The sequence below is a fragment of the Hyla sarda genome, chromosome 5 (genome assembly GCF_029499605.1).
Source record: "Hyla sarda isolate aHylSar1 chromosome 5, aHylSar1.hap1, whole genome shotgun sequence".
Classification (NCBI taxonomy): domain Eukaryota; kingdom Metazoa; phylum Chordata; class Amphibia; order Anura; family Hylidae; genus Hyla; species Hyla sarda.
In genome coordinates this window covers 146,284,889-146,298,287 of record NC_079193.1, presented here as the reverse complement: position 1 = coordinate 146,298,287, position 13,399 = coordinate 146,284,889, and positions in this window count along the sequence as shown.

Genomic DNA, 13,399 nt, shown 5'->3' with positions numbered 1-13,399 from the left:
AAGAGGTTATTGGAATTAGGGATGATGCAGAGATCTGTCCGGATTTAGGGGTCTGTTTAGAGCCGTTGATCTTGCAGACTTAAGGGGGATTGAAATAACTCACAGTTCTGTAAGATGGCCGTTGCCGCAAGGCTTGGGCCTAGTCACTGCTGACGACAGCTGTGCAGATCCTCCTCTATCAGCAGCCCACGAGGAAAGAGAGCGCTTAATGGCCACCGCTCCCTTATATGGGCAGGGCCGTTTTGGATTGGTCCGAGTCAGCTGTCACTCACCGTTACAATGCATGGTGGGCGATCACCTGACTTCCTCCAAAGGTCCTTGAACCTTTATTTAATTATTTACACTTAGAATTTGAATAGTTTTAACTATTTAAGGGGTGACAAGGGGCTAACTATAGATGAGGACCCCACCTGTAACCACCCAGATTGTGGTAACATATATCACCACCCAAGGTATTCATAGTACAGTTGAAAAAAGACATACGTCAATCAAGTTAAACCCGGGAATTTAAGTGAAGTGGTGTGGTGGGTTAAAGGGGAAGGGGTTGTATTTTATAACTCAATGACCGCTTAATTCCTGTGCCAGGCGCGGGGTTGTCATAGTAATCCTGTGTACCCCATCAGGCCCTTTTTCAACTGTGATCATCAGAATCATACAAAGGAAACACACACAACTCATTCTACCATGGTGACAGCCCAGCTCACACTCATTCCCCCGTAGTGCCAGCCAGGCCCTTTTATTTATATAGACAGTTAACCAATGGGATGATGGTATATTAATTTGTATCCATATACAATACAGCAGACTACACAGAATTGGCATAGGTTATAAGAAATTATTATTAACTTTATGAACATTATGTTATTATAGGAGCTACTCAACCATCTGTGCGCCCCAAGCGTACAAGGCGACAGGCGGATGAGGAGGAAGAGGAGGAGATGATGGAGGAGGAGGCGCAGGAGCAGGAGGAGGAGGCGCAGGAGGAGGAGGCGCAGGAGCAGGAGGAGGCGCAGGCGGAGGAGGAGCAGACAGGGCCCTCCCAAGGTGGCCAAAACCACTCACCCCCACCACCACAGGATGAAGAGGAGGGGGATTCCTCTACAAGTTCTGTGGCCTACACTCCAAATCAGGAGAGTAAGTATATGCACACATCCTTAGAATTTTTTATGCATAAGATGTAAAGAATAAAGAGGGCAACATTCAAGGTGAAACAACACAATACAGTAATATATTTTAAAAATGTCAATAACAATATTCGCTGAATATTCTCCAAAACTTTGTTTTGCTCATAATCTTTTTTTTATGTAGTAGCAGCATGAGAAGACAATTTAGTGGTGGTAGAATGACTACGGTTTTATATGACAGCAGCATAATCAGACATTATAGAGGCAGAATGACTCAAGTTTTACGCTTCACCTTCTGCAGACAGATCTTGCATGTGGCTACGTGAACCTCCTCCGGATGCCTTATGAAAAACTTCCACACCACCGAGTAGCTGATTTTCCCACCCGCAGTCCGCACTAATTGACTGCTACTGGTGCCAACTCCAGGAACCCCTGTTCCACTACCTCCCGGTAAGGTAGGCTCCCACGAAGCAGGTGGTCTCCCCCGGGCACGTTTGGCTCCTGAATTTCCACTCCTGCCACCTCGCTGACTGCCAACCATGCTACCGCCTTGCTGCCTCAAGGGCAACCTGCAACTTTCTTCTCCTGATGATGATGAAGCCCCTTCTGCACCCGGCTCCCAATTGCGATCGGCTTCATCATCATCCACAGGTGTGTGCACGTCACTGACGTCCTCCTCAGGTTCCCCAACAGTGTCTGTTTCAGGACCCTGAACCCTTGCAACACCACCACCCACGTCTCTCCGCATCACTACTTGGCCGCCTAGTGGAGCAAGCGGCGCATGTCTCCTCCCCTTCTTGGCTGTCCAGTAGCTGCTGACTGTCCTCTATTAGATCGTCCTCAGTAAATAGTGGAGCTGAACCCACAGCATAAGATACTACTTTAGGAGAGGGAACAGCATAGGACAAAGGCAATGGGAGGACAGGGACTGCTCCCGGGCCATGCCAACTCAGGGTTGTGTCTGAGGAACCCACCGACTGTTGACTGGGGGTGTCAGATGTCACTTGTGATGATGTGGATGAGCGTGTTAACCAATCGACGACGGCAGATGAGTTGCTGGTGGAGACACGACCGCTGGCTGATAACGGGAGCTCAGGCCTCTCGCTGCGACTCCTTCTGCCACTCGCCCCAAGTCTGCTGCCAACTCTGCCTGAAGTATTTAGGCCTCTGCCACTCCTCTGTGCATGTCCTGGCACTTCTCTGCCTGACATACTTAGTACATTTATGAGGGTATTACAATACGCTACACTACTCTTTAAACAGTATTTGTCTAGAACAGCAGCAGGTGATTACTTACGGCTGTCCTTTCACAGTATGTAGGCCCTTGACAGATTAACAGGTACTAGATGGTACAATACTTGGATGTACTTATGCGGTATGCACTGATGAGGGCAGTAATATGCCTAACTATACGCAGAAAAAACTGTATTTTTGTAAAACACCAGCTGGTAAACACTATTGTTTGGACTTTGACGGTATGGAGCACCTTGACAGCTTAACAGGTACTAAATTGTACAATACTTGGATGTACCTATGCGGTATGCACTGATGAGGGCAGTAATATGCGTAACTATACGCAGAAAAAACTATTTTTAATAAAAAACTGCCGGTGAATAGTATTGTTTGGACTTGCACAGTATGTAGCCCCTTGACAGATTAACAGGTACAAAATGGTACAAATGCACTACAGTCCACTGAACAATCACGTATTTCTGAAGAGCAGCAGGACCCAACAGTGCAGCACCACAAAAAAAAAATCCAGGGATTAAACCCTAAATTGCACTCAAATTGTCACACAATTCTGAGCAGCAGAAGATTTGTGGAGAAAAAAAAAACTCAATAGAGCTGAAAAATTAGGAGATAAGATGCTTCAGAAAGTTCAGGCAGCTTGGAGATCTGTATGAGGCAGCTGACAGCTATCTGCCCCTCTCTGCTGCAATGCTCAATAACGTGAATAGGAGGTTTAGCAATCAATGATCCTTCTCAGTGTAACAGCACAGCACTCTGCACTCCTGCCTTTCCCTAATGCTGATGTGACTAGCAGTTGCAGTGTAACGCTGTGGTATGAGCTATTCACACACACGCAGTCCCGTCCTCTCCATCTGAGTGCATAGATGAAATGAAGAGAGGCAAGATGGCCGCCGATTATATAGGGGCTGTGACATCACAGGGGTCAGTGAACACTGATAGGCTGCATCTCACATATGATTCAGGGTCAGCCCGCCTACCTTCATTCCCGCCCTCCCATAACCCCCTGCCCCATGTACTCACATGTGGATCCGCCATCTTAGCTCTCCAATAGCCTGGAACGCTGTAAAATGGAGTTTAATGAAGCGAATCGTGGCCATATTCGCATTCGTGGCGAATCTAATTTTTCATGAAATTCGTAACGAATTTGGGTCCGTCAACTTCGATTCGCTCATCTTAGGTCTCCAATAGCCTGGAACGCTGTAAAATGGAGTTTAATGAAGCGATCCGCGCGATCGAATCGTGGCGATATTCGCATTCGTTGCGAATCAAATTTTTCATGAAATTCGTAACGAATTCGGGTTCGTCAACTTCGATTCGCTCATCTCTACTCATAACTATAAATAAGTGATACATAAGTTGCATTAGAAAATTGCGTAATTTTGCATTGAAGGGGTATTACATTTTAATTGCTTAGAAAGGTATATTCCTTTAAGATTTCTTACCCTATTACAACCTACACATAGCACAACATCATGTGCTGTATCATTTTCAATAAATAATAAAGAGACTTGATTGGTTCTCTAGGTCTAATATTTGAGAAGGCTTAATAATAATTGAATAAAATATATATGGTTAATTGATAAATGAAATAAAATAGATAATAAAATTAATATTTGTTTATATGTTTATTTTTACAGCACAGATATGGGAGCTGTACTCTTGAGTAAATTTGTGGGTGGAATTCTGGAAGAAATATGATCAATTAGACCTGTGTGTGATGATGTATGCAATCCTTTAAAAAACATGTAGAATATAATTTATGAAGGCTATATGTGATGATTGATGTAATGATGTTTGTAGTGGTGAGCCTGATTAATAGATAATGATGGTACTGATAGGATTTAGTACAGTGAGTCTGTACATGAGTGAGATGAGGGGAAAAGAGCTGGTATAAAGAAGAAAAGAAGAAGGAGAAAAAATTGGAAAAAAAAGAACAAGGGAAAGAAAGCTCAGTTGAGATAAGAACTAGTAATTTATTTGTTAAAATGGTAGAATGATATTGTGGGGAGATCGCTGGGCCCTAACGCTTTTCTTCCGTTAATTACTGCACACTATGCAGTTCTAAACATACAATCAGATACAATTATGATAAAAGGCATTAAAAGTATATAGCATTAAAAGTATACAGTCTAACAGAGTGACTCGTCTGTTTATGCACGATTCGCATTGGGGAGAAAAAGAAAGGGTAAAAAAACACAAGTTTCTTTTGCATAAGCACTGCAGGCTTGTCCGCGATTGTACACTAGTATAGATGTTCCGCTGTAGGGAAAAAAGAAGAAACAACTAGGTACCTCTCACCCTCCGGTCCTGTGTCAGCGATCTCAGTCCTGTATCGTTGCAGCTCTAGCTCTGATGAGACCGCAAACTGTCCCAAGGCAGAAAACTGATGCTGTTAGATGGATGTTTCGGCATTTCGGCTCTATGGCGCACTATGATGATGCTTGTCTCTCCTTAGTGATGGGGATGTTTGCTTGTGCCCAAGGTAACGCAGTTGGTCTGTGTGTGCATACTAGACATGTTTCAGACTTCTTAGTCCTTCTTCAGTAGTCATAATGATTCAAGTCTGTTTTTGGCAAGAATTTATACTAGTTGAGTTGTTCCCAAATTCCGAACCGGAATCTGTGGACTGACCCACCTTGAAAGGATTGAGGGGAAAATGTGAAACAGATTCAAATAGAGAAAAAAAAAAAAAGAAAGAGAAAGATGGAATATTAGAGCAGAAATAAGAAAAAGAAGAATGGGTGAAAGAGAGTGTGACATGGGTGATTAATTTTTGTACATCACTATATGGGATTAGGGGATTAATGGTTTTCAAATGTATTTGTAATATTTATGGAACATAAAATGTCCCTAATTGGCATGTTTTGTTCTAAGTAGTATCTGTCTGTATAATTTTATTCCATATACTGATATTGTGGACCAGTAAATAAATATTTGGAGAGATATGAGAGTGACTGTGTATGTGACTAACAATATAATCAGACATACATATGGTAAGACATATATGTAGTAGAAGGGAGTCTATCCCGTGGGATAAAAATAAATACATGGTGTAATCTAAATAAATTAAATAAAAAAGTATAAGATATATAAAAATATGTAAAAATATATATATAACACATGTCACATGCCCGCTCAGCCAATCAGCGGCTGAGGCAGGACATCACTGAGGTTGCTGATTGGATGAACATTACGTCACCAACCCTGAAAGTGCCGGACAGCAAGGAGAGGAGCTCTGTTATAACAGCAAGGTGGGAAAGAGAAAGGTAAGAAACAGATTAATTTTTTTACCCCCTCCCTGACCATAGAAGTTTTTTCGTCAGACTACCCACCTTGTGTCCATGAGTCCCTTCAGCAGCACAACATAGGTGGAATGTTCTGCCCCCTGCAAGCTGATGGGATAGGTAACACATTTAACAGAACCTGTGACTATATAACAGGCTAAAAAATTACTAAAGCCCGGGGCAAAAAAAGCCCAGGGCACAAGATCCCTATTGCAGGGAGACTTCCCTAAAACTTAACTTTTAATGGTGCTCTCATGAAATAGTTTGTGACCAAAACGTTAAAAACTCATGTCAAGGTCCACTGTAATCTGATAACTGTGAATGAGTTCACTAAGGTAATTGTATAGGGAACTGCAGTTTCCCTTTATCTAAGTGAACCTAGACAGATTTAAAACACTAACATTTGCCCCCCTCTACTAGTTTTGGCACTACTGCACTGTCCTCAGGAGGAACAATGGGCAAATGGTTTGCCTATTGTTCCTCCTGAGGACGGTGCAGTAGTGCCGAAACTAGTGGAGGGGGGCAAATGTTAGTGTTTTAAATCTGTCTAGGTTCACTTAGATAAAGGGAAACTGCAGTTCCCTATACAATTACCTTAGTGAACTCATTCACAGTTATCAGATTACAGTGGACCTTGACATGAGTTTTTAATGTTTTGGTCACAAACTATTTTATGAGAGCACCATTAAAAGTCAAGTTTTAGGGAAGTCTCCCTGCAATAGGGATCTTGTGCCCTGGGCTTTTTTTTTCCCCCGGGCTTTAGTAATTTTTTGTAGAAAGTGATCCCTGACTTCCTTTAGGGACCAGTTGTGTAATATATAACAGGCTCTATCATCATTATGTTATATGTACAAGCAAAGAGTAAATCCATACATGTCGTGCTGCTGACAGGGACATAAGAGAAGTGTTGGTTTTCAAAGAGTTTTCTGGGCTGCTATGATTGATAGATGTTCCTTAGGATAGGCCATTAATCCCTGATTGGTGGGGTGCCCATATCCAGCCCCATGCCGATCAGCTGTTTGAAGCCTGCATAACAAAATGAACAGAGCCAGAAGTTGGCTCCGTTTACAGCCTTGTAGCCACATCTGGTTAATTGAGCTTCCGCAGTTTACTTGAACGAGAGCTAAGCTGCAGTAACCTGGTGAGCACTAAACAGCTGATCGGCAGGGGTTGCGCGTATGGGCACCCTGCCAATTGATGGTCTCTCCTGAGGATCATATTAGCCCAGAAAACCCTAATAAAACCATCACTTCCCTTATATTTCTGTCACCAGTACAACACATGGAGATTAAGCAGGAAATTTCTAAGGAGGGGTAGGGACTAGTGCCCCAATAACTGACTCCCAGAAAGCCCTTTCTGCTTAGGATTGACAATAAAGCATGTAGTGCTTAATAAAAGTATTAGATTAAGCTCAAAAGGCATCACAAAAAAAATTGTTCTACAGAGAGAAAAAAAATGCTCAGCTACACTAGTAGGGGATGAGCTCAAATATTAAAAATTCTATAAGCTCACTGAGTAAAGAAATTCCCTATATGTTGTGCTGAAGACAGGGATGTAAGGAAACTACGCTATTAAGCACTGTGGATTGTAGGTAAATTTTTATTTTCGCTTAAACTGGGAGAAAATGACTGATTTTAAATAAAATAAAATTATTTTAAAAGTTTTGTCCTTATGTGAATTTTCGCTGTGAAATGTTGTGCAAAAAGTTTTCCATTTATAAAACACGGCTAAATGGAAAGCAGTGAATACAGTTTTCCATTAGTTTAGCAATGACAGCCTTGTGGGTTGTAATGTGATTCTTTTCACCACAAATATAGTAACATTTAATAAAATATTCATTATTCCAACCATAGAAATATGTTACTGTACAGTGTTACTGTATATAAAAAAACATTGCTGCAAAGATTATACCCCCTAACCTAACCCAAAGAAAATCATAATGTAACCTCTTAAACAAATCTGCCCTGTTTATCTTCATATCCTAACAAAGCTTCTGGCCAACATATTAGTTGTATAAATGTCAGTGGCCTCCCACAGGAGGAAGCAGCATAGCAACTACATTATTTAACCGCTTAAGGACCAAGCCCATTTTAACCTTAACCTCTTAAGGACCAAGGACGTACGGGGACGTCCCCGTGGAGGCTGGAGGCACCCTGTTTGGGAATCACTGGTGTAGAATACCCCTATGTCCACCCCTATGCAAAACCCTAATTTAGGCCTCAAATGCGCATGGCGCTCTCTCACTTCAGAGCCCTGTCGTATTTCAAGGCAACAGTATAGGGTCACATATGGGGTATCGCCGTACTCGGGAGAAATTGTGTTACAAATTTTGGGGGGTATTTTCTGTTATTACCCTTTTTAAAAATGTAACATTTTTGGGAAAACAAGCATTTTAGGTAAAAAAAATATTTTTTTTTTACATATGCAAAAGTCGTGAAACACCTGTAGGGTATTTAGGTTCACATTACCCCTTGTTACGTTCCCCGAGGGGTCTAGTTTCCAAAATGGTATGCCATGTGTTTTTTTTTTTTTGCTGTTCTGGCACCATAGGGGCTTCCTAAATGCAGCATGGCCCCAGAGCAAAATTTGCTTTAAAAAAGTAAAACGTGACTCCTTCTCTTCTGAGACCTGTAGTGCGCCAGCAGAGCAGTTTTCACCCCCATATGGGGTGTTTTCTGAATCGGGAGAAATTGGGCTTCAAATTTTGGGGGGGTATTTTCTGCTATTACCCTTTTTAAAAATGTAAAAATTTTGGGAAACCAAGCATTTTAGGTAAAAAAATTTTTTTTTTTTTTTTTACATATGCAAAAGTCGCGAATCACCTGTGGGGTATTAAGGTTCACTTTACCCCTTGTTACGTTCCCTGAGGGGTCTAGTTTCCAAAATGCTATGCCATGTGTTTTTTTTTGCTGTCCTGGCACCATAGGGGCTTCCTAAAGGTGACATGCCCCCCAAAAATCATTTGTCGCTCCTTCTCTTCTGAGCCCTCTACTGCGCCCGCCGAACACTTTACATAGACATATGAGGTATGTGCTTACTCGAGAGAAATTGGGTTTCAAATACAAGTAAAAATTTTCTCCTTTTTACCCCTTGCAAAAATTCAAAAATTGGGTCTACAAGAACATGCAAGTGTAAAAAATGAAGATTTTGAATTTTCTCCTTCACTTTGCTGCTATTCCTGTGAAACACCTAAAGGGTTAATACACTTACTGAATGTCATTTTGAATACTTTGGGGGATGAAGTTTTTATAATGGGGTCTTTTATGGGGTATTTCTAATATGAAGATGCTTCAAATCCCCTTCAAAACTGAACTGGTCCCTGAAAAATAGTGAGTTTGAAAATTTTGTGAAAAATTTCAAAATTGCTGCAGAACTTTGAAGCCCTCTGGTGTCTTCCAAAAGTAAAAACTCATAAATTTTAATGATGCAAACATAAAGTAGACATATTGTATATGTGAACCAAAAAACATTTTTATTTTGAATATCCATTTTCCATACAAGCAGAGAGCTTCAAAGTTAGAAAAATGCTAAATTTTCTTATTTTTCATCAAATTTGGGGATTTTTCACCAACAAAGGATGCAAGTTACCATAAAATTTTACCACTAAGTTAAAGTAGAATATGTCACGAAAAAACAATCTCTGAATCAGAATGATAACTAAAAGCATTCCAGAGTTATTAATGTTTAAAGTGACAGTGGTCAGATTTGCAAAAAACGCTCTGGTCCTTAAGGTGTAAAATGACCTGGTCCTTAACCTCTTAAGGACCAATGACGTCCTGGGACGTCATGGCACCCTGGGCCTTAAGGACCAATGACGTCCCAGGACGTCATGGCGTTTTCCGGTCCCTGCCGCTCGCCGGGCAGAGATCGGAACCGGATGCCTGCTGAAATCCTTCAGCAGGCATCCAGGGCAAATGCCGAGGGGGGCCTTGCGATCTGCGGCGATACCGGGCTGATGGAGTCTCTGGGACCCGACCGCCCGGGAATTTTGCATGATCCTGGCTGTCACAGCCAGAACAATGCTAAAGTATAGGAGCGAGGTGGCAAGCCTGCCACCTCCTCCGATCCCCTGCGACCAATCGCAGGGGGGGGGTGGTTACTTCCTCCCGCCCTGCCCGGCCCCTGGAAGTCCGGAGAGGACGGGAGGAAGACCGTAGGACGCAGCGGGGGACGGGGGAGTGCTGGGGCCCGGCCCTGGTACTTACCTCGTCCCTGAAGACCCGGATCCCGGAGATGAAGACGGCGGAGGCGGTGACAGGTGAGTGGATCTTCAGCCGCGGTCGGGCCCTTTACAGCAATGCACATCGCCGTAAAGCAACATGCATTGCTGTATTGGGACCCTGTATACTACAACTCCCAGCATGCCCAGACAGCCCTTGGCGTCTGGGCATGCTGGGAGTTGTAGTTTTGCAACATCTGGAGGTCCACAGTTTGGAGACCACTGTGCCCTTCCAGATGTTGCAAAACTACACATCCTCAGCATGCCCTTACTGTCCAGGCATGCTGGGAGTTGTAGTTCTGTAACATCTGGCCCTTCAGATGTTGCAGAACTACAACTCCCAGCATGCCTGGACAGTTTTGGCATACTGGGAGTTGTAGTTTTGCAACATCTGGAAGGGCACAGATTGGGAACCACTGTATTAGTGGTCTGCAAACTGTAGTCCTCCAGATGTTGCAAAACTACAACTCCAAGCATGCTGGGAGTTGTAGTTCGGCAACATCTGGCTCTAAAGATGTTGCCGAACTACTACTTCCAGCATGCCTGAGAATGCTGGGAGTTGTAGTTTTGCAACAACAGGAGGCACACTGGTTGGGAAACATTGTCTGTTTCCTAACTCAGTGTTTCCCAACACGTGTGCCTCCAGCTGTTACAAAACTATAACTACCAGCATGCACTGATAGACTGTGCATGCTGGGAGTTGTAGTTTTGCAACAGCAAGAGGTTCCACCCCCCTGTGAATGTACAGGATTCATTCACATGGGCAGGGGGCTTACAGTGAGTATCAGGCTGCAAGTTTGCAATGCAGCAAATTTTGCGCGGCAGGTCAAACTCGCAGCGGGAAACTCGCTGTAATCCCCCGCCCGTGTGACTGTACCCTAAAAACACTACACTACACTAACACAAAATAAAAAGTAAAAAACATTACATATACACATACCCCTAGACAGCCCCCCTCCCCTGTCCAGGCATGCTAGGAGTTTTGCAACAGCTGGAGGCACCCTGTTTGGGAATCACTGGCGTAGAATACCCCTATGCAAATCCCTAATTCAGGCCTCAAATGCACATGACGCTCTCACTTCGGAGCCCTGTCGTATTTCAAGGCAACAGTTTAGGGTCACATATAGGGTATCGACGTACTCGGGAGAAATTGCCTAACAAATTTTTTTTTTTTCTCCTTTCACCCCTTATGAAAAGGTGAAGTTGGGGTCTACACCAGCATGTTAGTGTAAAAAAATACATTTTTTACACTAACATGGTGGTGTTGCCCTATACTTTTCATTTAGACAAGAGGTAAAAGGGAAAAAAGCCCCCCAAAATTTGTAATGCAGTTTCTCCCGACTACGGAGATACCCCATATGTGGGCGCAAAGTGCTCTGGGGGCGCACAACAAGGCCCAGAAGGGAGAGTGCACCATGTACATTTGAGGGGATTTGCACAGGGGTGGCTGATTGTTACAGCGGTTTTGGCAAACGCAAAAAAAACAAAACCCCACATGTGACCCCATTTCAGAAACTACACCCCTCACGGAATGTAATGAGGGGTGCAATGAGAATTTACACCCCACTGGTGTCTGACAGATCTTTGGAACAGTGGGCTGTGCAAATAAAAAAATTTGTACAGCCCACTGTTCCAAAGATCTGACAGACACCAGTGGGGTTTAAATGCTCACTGTACCCCTTGTTACGTTCCTCAAGGGGTCTAGTTTCCAAAATGGTATGCCATGTGGGGGTTATTTTGCTGTCCTGGCACCATAGGGGCTTCCTAAATGCGACATGCCCCCCGAGCAAAATTTGCTCTCTAAAAGCCAAATAGGACTCCTTCTCTTCTGAGCATTGTAGTTTGCCCGTAGTGCGCTTCAGGGCAACTTATGGTGTACCTACACCTACATACCCAGAAGAGATGGGGTTACAAATTTTGGGGGGTATTTTCTGCTATTAACCCTTGCAAAAATGTGAAATTTGGGGGGGGGAAACACATTTTAGTGAAATTTTTTTAAACTTTTTTTACATATGCAAAAGTCGTGAAACACCTGTGGGGTATTAAGGCTCACTTTATTCCTTGTTACGTTCCTCAAGGGGTCTAGTTTCCTAAATGGTATGCCATGTGTTTTTTTTCCTGTTCTGGCACCATAGGGGCTTCCTAAATGCAACATGCCCCCCAAAAACCATTTCAGAAAAACGTACTCTTCAAAATCCCCTTGTCACTCCTTCGCTTCTGAGCCCTCTACTGTGCCCGTCGAACACTTTACATAGACATATGAGGTATGTGCTTACTCGAGACACATTGGGCTACAAATATAAGTATAAATTTTCTCCTTCTACCGCTTGTAAAAATTCAAAAATCGGGTCTACAAGAACATGCGAGTGTAGAAAATGAAGATTGTGAATTTTCTCCTTCACTTTGCTGCCATTCCTGTGAAACACCTAAAGGGTTAAAATGCTGACTGAATGTCATTTTGAATACTTTGGGGGCTGCAGTTTTTATAATGGGGTCATTTGTGGGTTATTTCTAAGATGAAGACCCTTCAAATCCACTTCAAACCTGAACTGGTCCCTGAAAAATTGTGATTTTGGAAGTTTTGTGAAAAATTGGAAAATTGCTGCTGAACTTTGAAGCCCTCTGGTGTCTTCCAAAAGTAAAAACTCGTAAATTTTATGATGCAAACATAAAGTGGACATATTGTATATGTGAATAAAAAAAAATGATTTGGAATATCCATTTTCCTTACAAGCAGAGAGCTTCAAAGTTAGAAAAATGCTAAATTTTTAATTTTTTCATCAAATTTTGGAATTTTTCACTAAGAAACTATGCAAGTATCGACAAAATTTTACCAATAACATAAAGTAGAATATGTCACGAAAAAACAATCTCGGAATCAGAATGATAGGTAAAAGCATTCCAGAGTTATGAATGTTTAAAGTGACAGTGGTCAGATGTTCAAAAAACACTCTGGTCCTAAGGTGTAAAATGGCCTGGTCCTTAACCCCTTAAGGACCGGAGGTTTTTCCGTTTTTGCATTTTCGTTTTTTGCTCCTTGCCTTTAAAAAATCATAACTCTTTCAAATTTACACCTAAAAATCCATATGATGGCTTATTTTTTGCGCCACCAATTCTACTTTGTAATGACGTCAGTCATTTTGCCCAAAAATCTATGGTGAAGCGGGAAAAAAAATCATTGTGCGACAAAATTTAAAAAAAAAACGCTGTTTTGTAACTTTTGGGGGCTTCCGTTTCTACGTAGTACATTTTTCGGTAAAAATGACACCTGATATGTATTCTGTAGGTCCATACGATTAAAATGATACCCTACTTATATAGGTTTGATTTTGTCGGACTTCTGGAAAAAATCATAACTACATGCAGGAAAATTAATACGTTTAAAATTGTCATCTTCTGACCCCTATAACTTTTTTATTTTTCCGTGTATGGGGCGGTATGAGGGCTCATTTTTTGCGCCGTGATCTGAAGTTTTTAACGGTACCATTTTTGCATTGATAGGACTTATTGATCTCTTTTTA